At 34.8% G+C, this 12,869-nt stretch overlaps 1 protein-coding gene across 19 annotated transcripts in view; it reads right to left on the bottom strand.

The window, feature by feature from the left end:
* LOC134213078 (restin homolog) overlaps positions 1-12,869 on the bottom strand; it is a 288,278-nt gene that overhangs the window by 229,504 nt on the left and 45,905 nt on the right. For 2 of the 19 annotated variants that reach the window (XM_062691654.1, XM_062691656.1), the window contains exon 1: positions 5,792-6,508. The exons of 16 other annotated variants lie outside the window; for them this stretch is intronic. The gene's annotated coding sequence lies outside the window, so the exon portion shown is untranslated. Of the gene's footprint in view, positions 1-5,791; positions 6,512-12,869 lie in introns of those variants that run through there. One more of the 19 variants, XM_062691658.1, reaches the window with a different exon arrangement.

The raw sequence follows: 12,869 nt of genomic DNA, 5'->3' as shown, positions 1-12,869 counted from the left end.
CTGGGTTTTTTATTTAAAACTGGGCAGCTTTTATTCATTCTTCTCCATTTTCAAGGGTGCCCCCAATCGACCCACAATAATGAAATGTTCAAAAATGTAAAATTTGCACAATTGTCGATCCTATTCTCCAAATCGACGAAATCAACCTTATTTCTTCGCTAGCGGTAAGGTTGTTTGTCTAGCTTTCCAATGGTATAGAAATATCGGCATAATTTCAACTAGCCGAAGTTATGGCACAAAAACATAAGGGTGCCCACAACGACCGAAATAAAAACTCCCCCTAAAAAATAGAAACTTTTCCTAAAAAATAGGAAATTTCCAATAAAAAAAATCAGGGTATAATCAATGAATAAATATAAAATTTCCACAAATAATGCAAAATTTCCATAAATAATGAGGAAATTTCTGAAAAACAAAAATAAATTAGCTCTTTAAGGAGCAAAAATTGCAATTAGAAAAGAAGAATTTTCCTTAAAACAATTACAAAATTTTCTACAGAATAAATATAAATATAAAAAGCAATAAAACTGAGCATTTTTCCATAGATGACAGATGGCGTTTGCTTTTTTATTTTTTTCTTATTTTTCATTGCTCTTTATAAATAATTTAGTGGATAATATTGATTTTTTCATTAAAAAAAATTGTGTAAAATTTTGTAATTGTTTATTGCTAATATTTATTTATTTATGGAAATTTTGTATTTTTTCCATGGAATATTTTAATTTCGTTAAGAAAAAATCTTCTATTATATTTGCAATTTTCGATTTTAAAAGTGCCATTTTTTTGTGAAAAATTCTCCTTTGTTTATGGAAATTTTGCATTATTTGTGAAAATTTTATGGAATTGGAATTTTTATATTTTATACTAGCAGACCCGACGAACTTTGTTTCGCCTAAAATTGATTTATTCTCTGATTAGTTCTCGAGTTAAACAGAAATGTGTGTTCCATTTGTATGGGACCCCCCCTTTCCAAAAGGGGGAGGGGTCTCAAACCATCTTAAGAACCTTCCCCGACCCCAAAAACCTCTGCATGTAAATTTTCACGCCGATCGGTTCAGTAGTTTCCGAGTCTATAAGGGTCAGACAGACAGAAATTCATTTTTATGTATATAAGATACCCTGATTTCTTCATTGGCAATTTCCTAATTTTTATGGAAAAAATTCTTTATGAAAATTTTATTTTGCTCCCTGCCCACAACCGAACTTCTTCCCCTACTATTTTTAAATTACTATTTTTCATTTCAACTCATTATAAACCTTCTGTTGTAAACAGTACGTAAAAGTGAGTTATATCTTAAGTCAGATGACAAATTTGCATCAAACCACCATGTATTCCTTACAGAATTAGCCTTCATAAAATGAAAAGAAATCAGAAGTGATTCGGTAGAAGGCTCGGGTAAATATTACTGAATGAAAGGCTCAGGGTGCATAGGGGAAAACTGACCATTAATAAATTTTTTTTTTTTTTTTTTTTTTTTCGAGAGTTGACCAGTTGTAGTCTTAATAGACTGGTATCTCGGCTGGGCTCTCCATGTGATACACAATACTAGCAGACGACTCAAGCTATGTTGCTCACTAGGTCACTGCGGCCTGGGTTTGCATTGTGATCATACCGATACATTATTCTTTCTATCTACAGTCTGTCAATTATAAACCGAACAAATAATGGAAGCTCAACATGTACATAGATGTTTTCTGAATAAGTAGTTAACATGTAAATTTAATTATTAGTTACTTGGAGCCGACATTCAATACCTAATAGTAGTCTATGTTGACAACGGGTGGTACTGTTGCCATTTCCAAGTAACAATTTCGAATAAAGATGTAATGATATCATTCTGGTAGGGTAATTTCAAAATAGATTAATTTAAGTACTATTTTAATAAATGGACACATTGAAGAGCTTCCCTTATTTTAACACGGTTGAGTATCGGATGTTTGTCAATACGTCGTCGAGTTAATTGTATCCTATCAATCACAGTAATGTCATATGTTAAAGTTTCAGTAGTCTAATAGTGATCATTATACAAAATTTCTGTCCAGTTGTTCCGTAATTGCTTTTTTTTGGTCAAGTTCTATTCCCTTTTCTAATATTCAAACCTTTATTATTTATTAAAATAATGAGGTCTAAAATTCAGTTATTCAGATTCAGGGTATACAATATTCAATATAATAATGGATGAACGCATCATATGGTCTATCCTCATTTCCGTAAGTGGTCAAGTTATTAGTCTTGTAGCAATAATAGTGGTACTAGTTATTCTCTATCTTGTGAGTGCAATGGTCTCAATTAACTATTCTAAACAGAACTCTGTCTCTTGTCTTTCTGTCCACCGATGGTCATGTATTTATTTTCGTTTTTTATTATTTATTTGATATCATTAAATTTCAGTCATTTATTTTACTATCGGTCATTTATTTTATTATAAGGTAAAGGTCAGCGAATTTGTCTTAATACGAGAAACACTAAGTCATGTCCCCTATATATCCGCTAATTTTTCTAACTAACCTAATAGAAGGAAGAGAGAAACAGTTTTTTGCGTTGATCCATGCAGCTAGAGAGACTAAAATAAAAAGATTATCGAGAAGATATAATAGATACATTCACTATCTCCAATGCCAAATTAGTAAATCTACAAATTCTACTTTTCACTACTAAAATTCTACTTCAGCTATAATACTGCCGTCATACGCATAACCGTCCCATGTATATAGGGAATCCCAGCAAACATGGGACAAATATACGTATGACGGCAGTATACGGGTACAAAATGAATTATTGTTAGCTACTACTACAAGTATAAATAGATGTATGCTATTTGGATAAGCGTTTGTTTCAGGGTCTTGTTAGTATTAGAGTTATGTTAGTTAGACCCCTACTGAGCCCTGCCGGCACCTCCAAATTTACCAATAGGCAGTTGTTGTTAGATCGTGCGACACTAACCATTAGTTAACTTGGAGGCATGGTACCTCAAGTGTTTGGTATAACTGTTGACCTTATTTAAGTAAGATGTGATAAAAGTTTCTCTACGGAGCTTATTTTCAAACCATTACCATTAAAATAACGATATTCTTGTGAAGGAGATATAAAAATGGAAAAATATCTTAATTTTTTAATTTAGTGTTGAACTTAACCTTTGTTTGAAAAAAGCACTCTATTAAAAAACAAAAATAAAAATAAAATAAAAATCATTTTAAGACACTTGAAATATCAACGTCAAGCCCTTTATCCATGGACAGGAAAAAAAAAAAAAAAAAAACTGACCATTAATAAATTATTCATTTATCCTGAGGTAGCACGTTTTTCTCTAAATCATTTCCGACAATGACCGGGAAGTTATTTTACTATTCTCACTCATCTAGGACCGCAGTAACTGTCCATTAATACAATTAATTTGTAAAGTTCGTGTTCTGACAATGATCCCCTTCTTCATGGTTAGCATGACATCCTACCGGAACGTTGCAGTATTACAGTTTTCCAACCCTAAAATTTCCTGGACTGGACTGGGATTCGAACCCAACCATCTTCAGCATGGCATTCCTTTGTAACTGCGATGATAATAACAAAATGAGGTATTCGGGAAATATTGAATACCAAATTAAAACATCGTTAAGTTATTCGATGATAATTCATTGTACTTGTCAAGGCCACGTAAATTCCTGGAAATAATTACGAAGTTATCATACCTACTTGAGGTACGTATAGTAAATTCTTTTTTACACGGTGTACTGTAACTCAATGTAAATCCTGACTTCTTTTTTAAACTAATTTGAAAATTTCACCACTCTAACTAGATATTCTTTCCTACATGATTGTCCTATCAATATCGAGTTAGAGAGTTCACTGTATTGCCGTCATATTGAAAAGAAACGAAGCAAGCCTAATTAATTTAGTATTAATTTAATTTAGTATTAATTAATATGATGCTAGAATCTGTTACTCGGGATGCTTCAAGCGAATGAATTCTAAACTAATTAGTTTGGTTTTGTAGGTAAATGGTTTTGTAGAAAGGAGCAACTCTCTCCTATCATGAGTTATCTTACTAACCCGACAGTGTCATATACACTAACACCACCAAACGGACGCACTCCATCCAGACAAAATAGTTTTTCAACATATTGGTTTCCATTCCCCATAGTTTGATTAAGTATTCATTTCTTTAGAATTCTTGGAAATGAATCGTCGCACCGTTTATTGAGAAAATTCACTATTTTCATCAGTGTTCCGTTCGCTCCAGGTCTTCCAGAGGGCCAGTATGTGATTAATTGGAACTATAAAATGTCCCCAATGAGAGTATCTACTCCCTAGTTCAATTTGAATATAACGAATAAACAAAAAAAAATAAAAAATTAAATTTAAAAAAATCTTATTTTGAATTTAAAATATGCTCAAATGAATCAATTTACTTTTACATGTTTAATTCATTAAATTCTAATCTCGTTTATTTCCAATGCCATATTTTGTTGGTTCCGTAACGCACAATGGCAAATGGTTTTTACTCAACGTTTAGACAAAAAAAAAACATTAACAGTTTCATCCACCAATTAAAAATCTCGGTAATTGCACCATCAATACACAATTGAAACTCTATCAATTTTCAATTCCATCTATTTGCTAATCCATCTATTGTCAATGATATCCAGTATCTAAAGAGCTCCATCTGCTTCCATTTCTTTCCATTTTTCTATGCTGTCCGTTATTAAAATCTATTTTCCATTCAACCGGTTTCCAATTCCACACTCATTGTCAATTTCAATTCTATAAAAATGTCCAAGCATAAAAAAATTATCCATCACATCAAAAAAAAAATTATCCATCAAAAAATAAAAAGACATGGTTGAAAACTGAATGAGAAAGATAGTGAAGGACAAGGGTTTAAGTGCCAAAAATAAAGAAAAGTAAGATAAACAACCAAATCAAAGAGTAATAAATAGAGAAAGAAAAACAAAAACATAAAAAGATAATCAGAAATTGGACATTCTTAATTTCAAGTTCAACGTATTCCTAATATCCATGAAAAGTGGTTCGCATCCTGATGGGATGCAAATAGGAGACGAATGGCCTATGAATTGTATCAGCTGTTAATGATAAGTTCCATAGTTCATGCCAATAAAACCTGAGTCTATCGGACTCTAATCTGAGGAAAACTAGTAGAAATCCAACCAGTATATGTTTTATATTTTAAGTGTCACTTATTTCCTGAATTTTTAAATCCACCTATTCCTAATATCTTCAATTTGTTATTTGATATTATTGTCAATCCCTTTTATTTCCATTCCAATGTGTTACCATTTCGACCTGTTTTTAATGACAACAGTTTCCAATCCAATTTCACTCTATTTTAATTATATTCAAATCCAACTTTATCCATTTCCAAATACATTTTACAATTACAATTCTATCCTATATCTATTCTACAAAATTATAATTCTATCCATTTCCAATTCTATTCACATTCATTTGTAAATAAAATTTTTATCGTTAACAGTTCCCCGATTCATGAATCGCTCGAAACAACATTAATTATTTATATTAAATCGCTTTAAGATGAGACTGTTATATTTTGTACTATTTATATCCATACAACAGAAACATAAAATGTTGTGTGCGGATTCGGAAATGATTTTAATATTATTTGAATTATTGTTAAACGAATGCTATTATTGTAATATGGTGGAGAATAGTTTTTTTTTCTCAAAAAATTATAATTTTGCATAACGATTTAAAACTATTTATAAAATAAATGTTTAACAATTGTGTATTCTATTACCATTAATCTATTTCACCTACCTAAAGTTAGTTGATTACTAATGATCTTGTACTCAATCAAGAGCTTGTGGGACTGTTAAAAGGTCCGCTCCGTGCGCGCACGCGTGGAATATAATCCAAAGGGGTGCAGCCGAAAAGCGCCGTACCGGTGTATTGCAGATCCTCGTCGCCTTTGGTAGGTCGTGACGAAGATTGATCTGCACGATTTGCCCCCAAATGCGAATGAATACAGCGCCAATGGATAGGCGTTGTGCAGCTTTGCTTCTGATATTTTTTTTCCTATGGAGGCACGAAACTTTGTTCACTTTTTAGGCCAGTACACCAGACAGCGAAATGCGATCGCAATTATTCTGTCGTTGATTTTTTTTGTGAACTTTTTTAGCCAAAACACGAACAATTCTTCTAACAAACAAATTTCTCACAATTGCACAACAAATTGGAAAATTGCTGGGTTGTTTTTTCTTCAATTCCGTAAAAAAATCACAATCACTTGTCTTCCGACGAAACAATCGATGTGAACAAAACAGCAAACATCAAATTCAAACGATTAAGCTAATAATGATGATTCTGTTGTGCGCCACGAATAGACACGCGATTTCTGAGCTCGCTTGCGCACGGTCACGGCGGCGGTGCGGTTGGATTAGGTTTAGACGTCGAAAGCCGGGTTACTTGTTAACAGGTTGCTGTCCGAAGTGGAACTGAATCGTGCACCACGGCGCCGCCACAAGTTGTTGTTCGTGTTGCTGCGGTGCGCTGCAGAAAGCTCAAGTCCCGCAGTCAAGTCGACGCGCGCGCGAGAGTGGAAAACTAACCGTGGGGAGCGTTTCGGCTCAGCAACCTAAAGCGGGTTGGAGGTTTTGTTTTGCTGCGGGTTTTCGTACCTAGCCAATACATGTTTGTGTTGTGGTAGTACGGGTAACGAAAAAGATCAGCTGTGTATTGAACGGAGCTTTTCAAATGAGGGCGGTATGCAGTCCTTCATATGTAGTTTTTATTGTTTAATTTTTGAACACCATTCACTTTGACGTACATCCAGGTGTTTTTACACGGTTTTGTTTCAGTCGATTGAGACCTTTGGCGTCAATTAAACAATGAATTAACCCCAAAAATCACAAAAAAATTAAAGAAAATTCGCATGATAAGCTGTGGAAGTTTATGTTGACCAAGAAAACAATGAATTTTAACAAATAGAACAACATCAGAGTTCTAGCAGTCAGTTTACAAAGATGTTGCAACAACAATTCTTTGTATCGCTTGCTCCCTTTTCTTATCTGTTGTTGGACATTTCTAGACCAACATTTGAAAAGGGCGTAACAGCCAAAATTTATTCCTTCTGATTCTTCGTCTACATATATAGCTATATAACAAAGAATCAGAAGAAATAAATTTTGGCTGTTACGCCCTTTCCAAATGTTGGTCTAGATTTATTTTCAAACAAATTCCCTAAAGCCGTGGACTTCTTACTATGTCTGAAACTCGGTTTATGCACATGCACAACATGTGATAGATTTAGTTCGGATGAACAGCGGCAATAAACTTTGAATGAACTGAACTCGAGCGGCGATCTCTCTTCGCTTATGTGGTCGTGTGTGGATCTGACGATCAACTGGCAGAATCTCGCACAACCCTACTTCATCGAGCGCAGTTGCTGATGACGCAAGTGTTGAGGAGCCAGACAATACTGAATACTCATCCTACTTGGTTGGCATTGTACAAAAATGCATATGAGAGAGTTAGTTTTAAAAATGGATTACGAGAGTTCGGCTACTTGGTGCTGGGAATTTGGTTTCATCAGTACCCGCTAAGCTGCGGAGGACGACGTAGGTCCTTCGTAGCTTAGTAGAGAAAGCACCCATCTAGCGCACTGGTTTCGTGGGATCAAACCCCACCGAAGGAAGTGATTACCCTCCAATACCTTTTCCGTACTGTGATGGATCATGTTGTGCATATGCATAATAGGGTGGGAAAAAATTTCATTTTCAGTTCCTGCATAGTTTTTGTTCCAGCATCACTGCCATCTGCTGGTTGCTGTTGTTTGCACGAGGCACCACTTTGCGTGGAGAAATCGTTATGCATGAATGAAAAACGGGTTACTAGGGATACGTTTACTGGCCTTGCTGTTTTCGTCCAAAAGGTTCTAGGTAGGTAGGTAGAAGAAATTCAACCAAATATCAATGAAGGTGTGATTAATAAAAAGCAGCATGTAACGCACACTTTTCACACATCATGCAACGAAGCGATTATAGATGCGAGGTATTAGTTGGGGCCTCTCAATCGCGACGTCAATAGTTAGTCTGAACGGTTTTTTTTGCTACGATAATATTTTTAAAATTCTGTATATTCCCAAATTCTAGCTTTCGAGAAGCTTTCCAGTATTTCTAAAAGACTTAGATAAGATACTTGTGATACTAATTTCAGAAGAGAATAATTTAATGAAGTTGCTCTGCTGCGTTGATACTTGATTGATATGCCGATAATTCAAATCGAAGACTTACCGGGTTAGAGACACTTTTTGCAAAGTTGTGTATTTTCTAAATCGTGAAATAGTTTAGAAGATTTCTATATTTGTTTTGCCTCGGGTTGTAAATCTCATAATCTGCATATATCAATTAACAATTAACTATGAATGAAGTGGACTTCTTACTTAGGGTAAAACGACCTATTATGGAGGGGTTAAGCACCGTGTCAAAATAAAATTGATTACAAAAATTCTTCAAAAATTACCTGTTGGTCGATTTCCATATTGTAGTAGTTGAATAGGATGCTCGTTAACTATAGTTTCGTAAATATTACGTGAATTGTGTTGAACTTATGTTGTTTTGTTTTTATCACAATAAAAACAAACTACCGCAATAATAGGACGCAGTTGCCTATCGTTGCGATATTTTTTGAAGGTCAGTCCTATTGTTGCGGTATTGCATGTAATTCTTATGGAGAGCGATACCGCAACAATAGGACCTTAGCACTACCGCAATAATAGGCTCAAGGGATTCAAATTTTTAACGAAAAATGTTGATTTTTCATCATTTTGAACGGAATTTTGTGAAACAAAAGCTGTTCTAGTCGTTAATTCGAAGAGTTTTAGCGTACCCACAATTGTTTTCAATGGTGTTATATCCAGAATGGACTACTTTAACACTACCGCAACATTAGGGCATACCACAACGATAGGACGTTTTACCCTAGTTGTTTGTGAAATATGTGCTTGCAAGGTTTAGGGTCATGTGGCCGAAAGCTTCTTTTGGTCGAACGCCATATGGCCGAATACCGTTCGACCGTACAGTTGCAATCTGGGGTGGCATTGTACACCTCGACTCGAAACGAGCAAACCATGCAAATTTTCACACGAAAGAGCTATCGAAAGGATGCGCAATGAGGCCCCTGTTTTCATCTTAAGTGTGGAAAGTGAGAAAAAGGTAGCACGTAGTGAAAATTTGGAGCTCAGATGTTTAAAGTTAGAAATAAAAAGTGATTAGTGAATAGTAAGAAATGAGTGGGAAGTGAGAAATGAGTATCGACGAATGAGAAACGAGTAGTGAGATGTGAGAAGTAAGAAGTAAGATGTTCGTAGTGGAAAGTGAGTATGAAGCGAAAATGAAGAGTGATCAATAAACTGTGAGAAATTTCATGTTCGAAGGGAGTGGTTAAAAGTGAGATGTGATAAGTGAGAAGTAAGATGCGAGTAGTGAAAAATGAGAAATGGGAGATGATAACTGGGAAGTAAAAAGTGAGATGTTCGGAGTAAAAAGTGAGTAGCGAAAATGGGCTGTGAGAAAATTGATGTTCGAAAAGAGTGGTGAAAAGTGAGATGTGATACATAAGTGAGAAGTAAGATAATATGTGAATAGTGAAAAATGAGAAATGAGAGATGATAACTAGGAAGTGAGAAGCAGGACTTGAGAAGTGAGAATTGAGACTGTAGTAAATAAATTCAGTAAAGTAAATTCAGAAGGAAGAAGAAAAGTGGAGAAAGAAGGAGAAGAAAGAAATAAGAAAGATGAAAAAAACAGAAATAAGGAAGAAAGAAAAAAGATGGAAGATAAAGAAGAGAAAGAACAAAAAAAAAGAATAAAGGAAAAAATAAGAAAGAAGTAGGAAAAAAATATAATACAGAAAGAAGGTAAAAAGAAGGATTAATGGAAAAAATAGAAAAAGGAAAAAGGAAAGTGAAAGTAATAAAGATTAATTTCTCACTTTTTGATTCTTATTTCTCACTTTCACTTCTCATTTCTAATTTTCACGTCTGACCACTTGAACCTCACTCCTAATTCTTCGCTTCTCACTTACAACTTCAGGTTTCCTACTTCTCACTTCTATCTTTTCATTTTTTAGCTCGCATTTCTCTCAGCTGATTAATCATTGCTCACTTATTTATATTTTTCCATTTCTCACTTCTCATCTTATTTTTCATATCACACTCCTCACTTTTCACTTCTGACTACTTGCTTCAAATTTCTCACTACTCAATTTTCACTTCTCACTTATCAATTCACATTTTTCACTTCACACTTCCCATCTCCTTCTGAACTATTCATCGCTCATTTGTCATCCGACTTCTTTCTTTCTTCTTTTCTTATACGAAGAAAAGAATGTGAAATGTCTTCATATCGCTCACTTCTCGCGTCACAGTTCGCAGCTTCCACTACTTATTTCTCACTTTTCCCTACAATGAATACTCCACGAATCAATGTTGAGGGAACCATCCACTCATGGAAATATCAAGATGTCTAACGGTGTCTAACAGTTGACAGTTGATAGGAAATCGACATTGGTAGCATATAACGTGTTTAGTGTTCAGATAGTGTGTATTATTGACATTCGAACTCTAGGGTGGATATTAGGTTTTAGGATTATTTCGTCGAGCTGAGTGTTGATTTTTTTTTGTGTTACGTATAAACAGTAACAAGTAAGAAGCAAAGAGTAGCTATCAAGAAGTGAGAAAAAAATGATGAAACCAGAATTCTCGTCTCTTACTTCTCACTTTTGAATTCCAAAGGCTTACTTCTTACTACTAAGGTAACGTCTCGCTTCCCAACCAGTTAGACATAACTAAATTATATGAAAACTATATCAATATGATAAGAAAATTATTTTCAGCTTTTTAGTGGAATGTCTTCACTTGTCCTAAGACGAGTTTATACCATCCCATTGAATTCCACCACTTAATTGTATCTTGACAGATACGTATTTCGACCTCAACAGTAAGGCCGTCTTCAGTGTCTCGTACTTGACTCGACTTCGAGTCAAGTCGAGTCAAGTACGAGACACTGAAGACGGCCTTACTGTTGAGGTCGAAATACGTATCTGTCAAGATACAATTAAGTGTCTTGGTCGTCAAAACGAGATTATAACAAAATATGATATAATTAAAACGGTTAGCAATACTTTTAACACAACCAATGATGACTTTTTTCAATAACATAAATTGTTAGATTTTTAGTTTTTTTCGTCACTTTTCATATAACACATTGAGTTATGTGTTTATTCAATTGAGAACATATTTAGTAACGTTTTTGTTAAAACTAGAAAACAAATTGTTACAATTTTTGTTATTTTATCTACTAATGGTACATGAAATAGCGAAAAGAAGACTTGGAAAAAGAACAAAGAAAGATAAGAGAAAATTGTGACCTTACGGTATAGTGCGTCACCCGTGTATGCGCATTTGCGTGCTATGGAGTGTGGGTTCGATTCCCGGAAAGGAAGGAAATTTTTCGAGATGTTTAAATATAATATCTGTTGTTTAGTCTGTAAAACCTCTGGTCGAGGACGGTGACCCGTTTTTGAACGAAAGCAGAAAGAATAAAGTAGAAAAAAGCTAGAGGAGGGAAAAACTACTTATTTTTTAATAAGGAAAAACGAAATAATTATAGAAAAAATCCATTAACAAATGCAAAAGGAGCGATCACGATAATAAGTCTTGTTTGGAATAAAATTAGAAATTAGAAAGAACTTTGTCTCGCTAAAAATTGATCAATTGTCTGGTATAATTTTCGGCATATACAATTTCATCTAGATGACAAAGTTCTTCAAAATGACTTTCCATGTTTTACAGTTTTATCATAAATTTTTCCTATTAATTTAGTAAACAAAAACAAATTAGCACAAATCGATCTTTCTATTATCGAATGGTAATGCCAACTTCGTGGTTTATATACAGATGAACAAGATTTGAAATTCGCATGAGATAATAAGAAAGTGCTTAGAAAGAAAAAAAACATTGAAGACCTTAGAAGAAAGGCCATCAAAGAATGTAACATTAACCCTTAAATGCGCAATGTTGTTTTAAAACAACAAACCGAAAATACGTTTAATGTTAATGGTTTTAATGGTTGTTTACGTTAAAAATATTTTCGATGATTTCTAAAAAAATCGCCTTACGCCTTTAAGGGTTAAGTTCTTCTTTTTTTTTTATTATTTTTAAGACTTGGCTAAACGGCATTTGACTAAATAACACTTGGCCAAATGACCTTACTACTACCCAGGATGAAAATGGTGAAAATTGCTCAATTTTAGGACAACATTTTTCCCCTAGTACGTCTGAAACGTTAACAAAGTTGGCACAAATATTTTTTTTCGAGTTTTACATCGAGTTGTACACACTACTTTTACAGAGATGATAAATGGTTTGTGCGGCCATGAAACTTTAGCATCCAAGAAGAATTAAGGTGCCCTCAGACATTCATTTTCATTTTCATTTATTTAGTCTACATATATACAGATAACACTGAATCAACAATTTGACGCCACAATACACGGTTCGAGGCCGCATCTCTCCATCCTCGAATACGCCCCACGCTCGCCAAGTCGTTCTGCACCTGGTCTGCCCATCTCGCTCGCTGCGCTTCACGTCGTCTCGTACCTGCCGGATCGGAAGCGAACACCATCTTTGCAGGGTTGCTGTCCGGCATTCTTGCAACATGCCCTGCCCATCGTACCCTTCCGGCTTTAGCTACCTTCTGGATACTGGGTTCGCCGTAGAGCTGGGCGAGCTCATGGTTCATTCTTCGCCGCCACACACCGTCTTCTTGTACACCGCCAAAGATGGTCCTAAGCACCCGTCTCTCGAATACTCCGAGTGCTTGCAAGTCCTCCTCGA

The sequence above is a fragment of the Armigeres subalbatus genome, chromosome 2 (genome assembly GCF_024139115.2).
Source record: "Armigeres subalbatus isolate Guangzhou_Male chromosome 2, GZ_Asu_2, whole genome shotgun sequence".
Taxonomy (NCBI): Eukaryota; Metazoa; Arthropoda; class Insecta; order Diptera; family Culicidae; genus Armigeres; species Armigeres subalbatus.
This window is presented reverse-complemented; position numbering and strand designations above follow the sequence as displayed.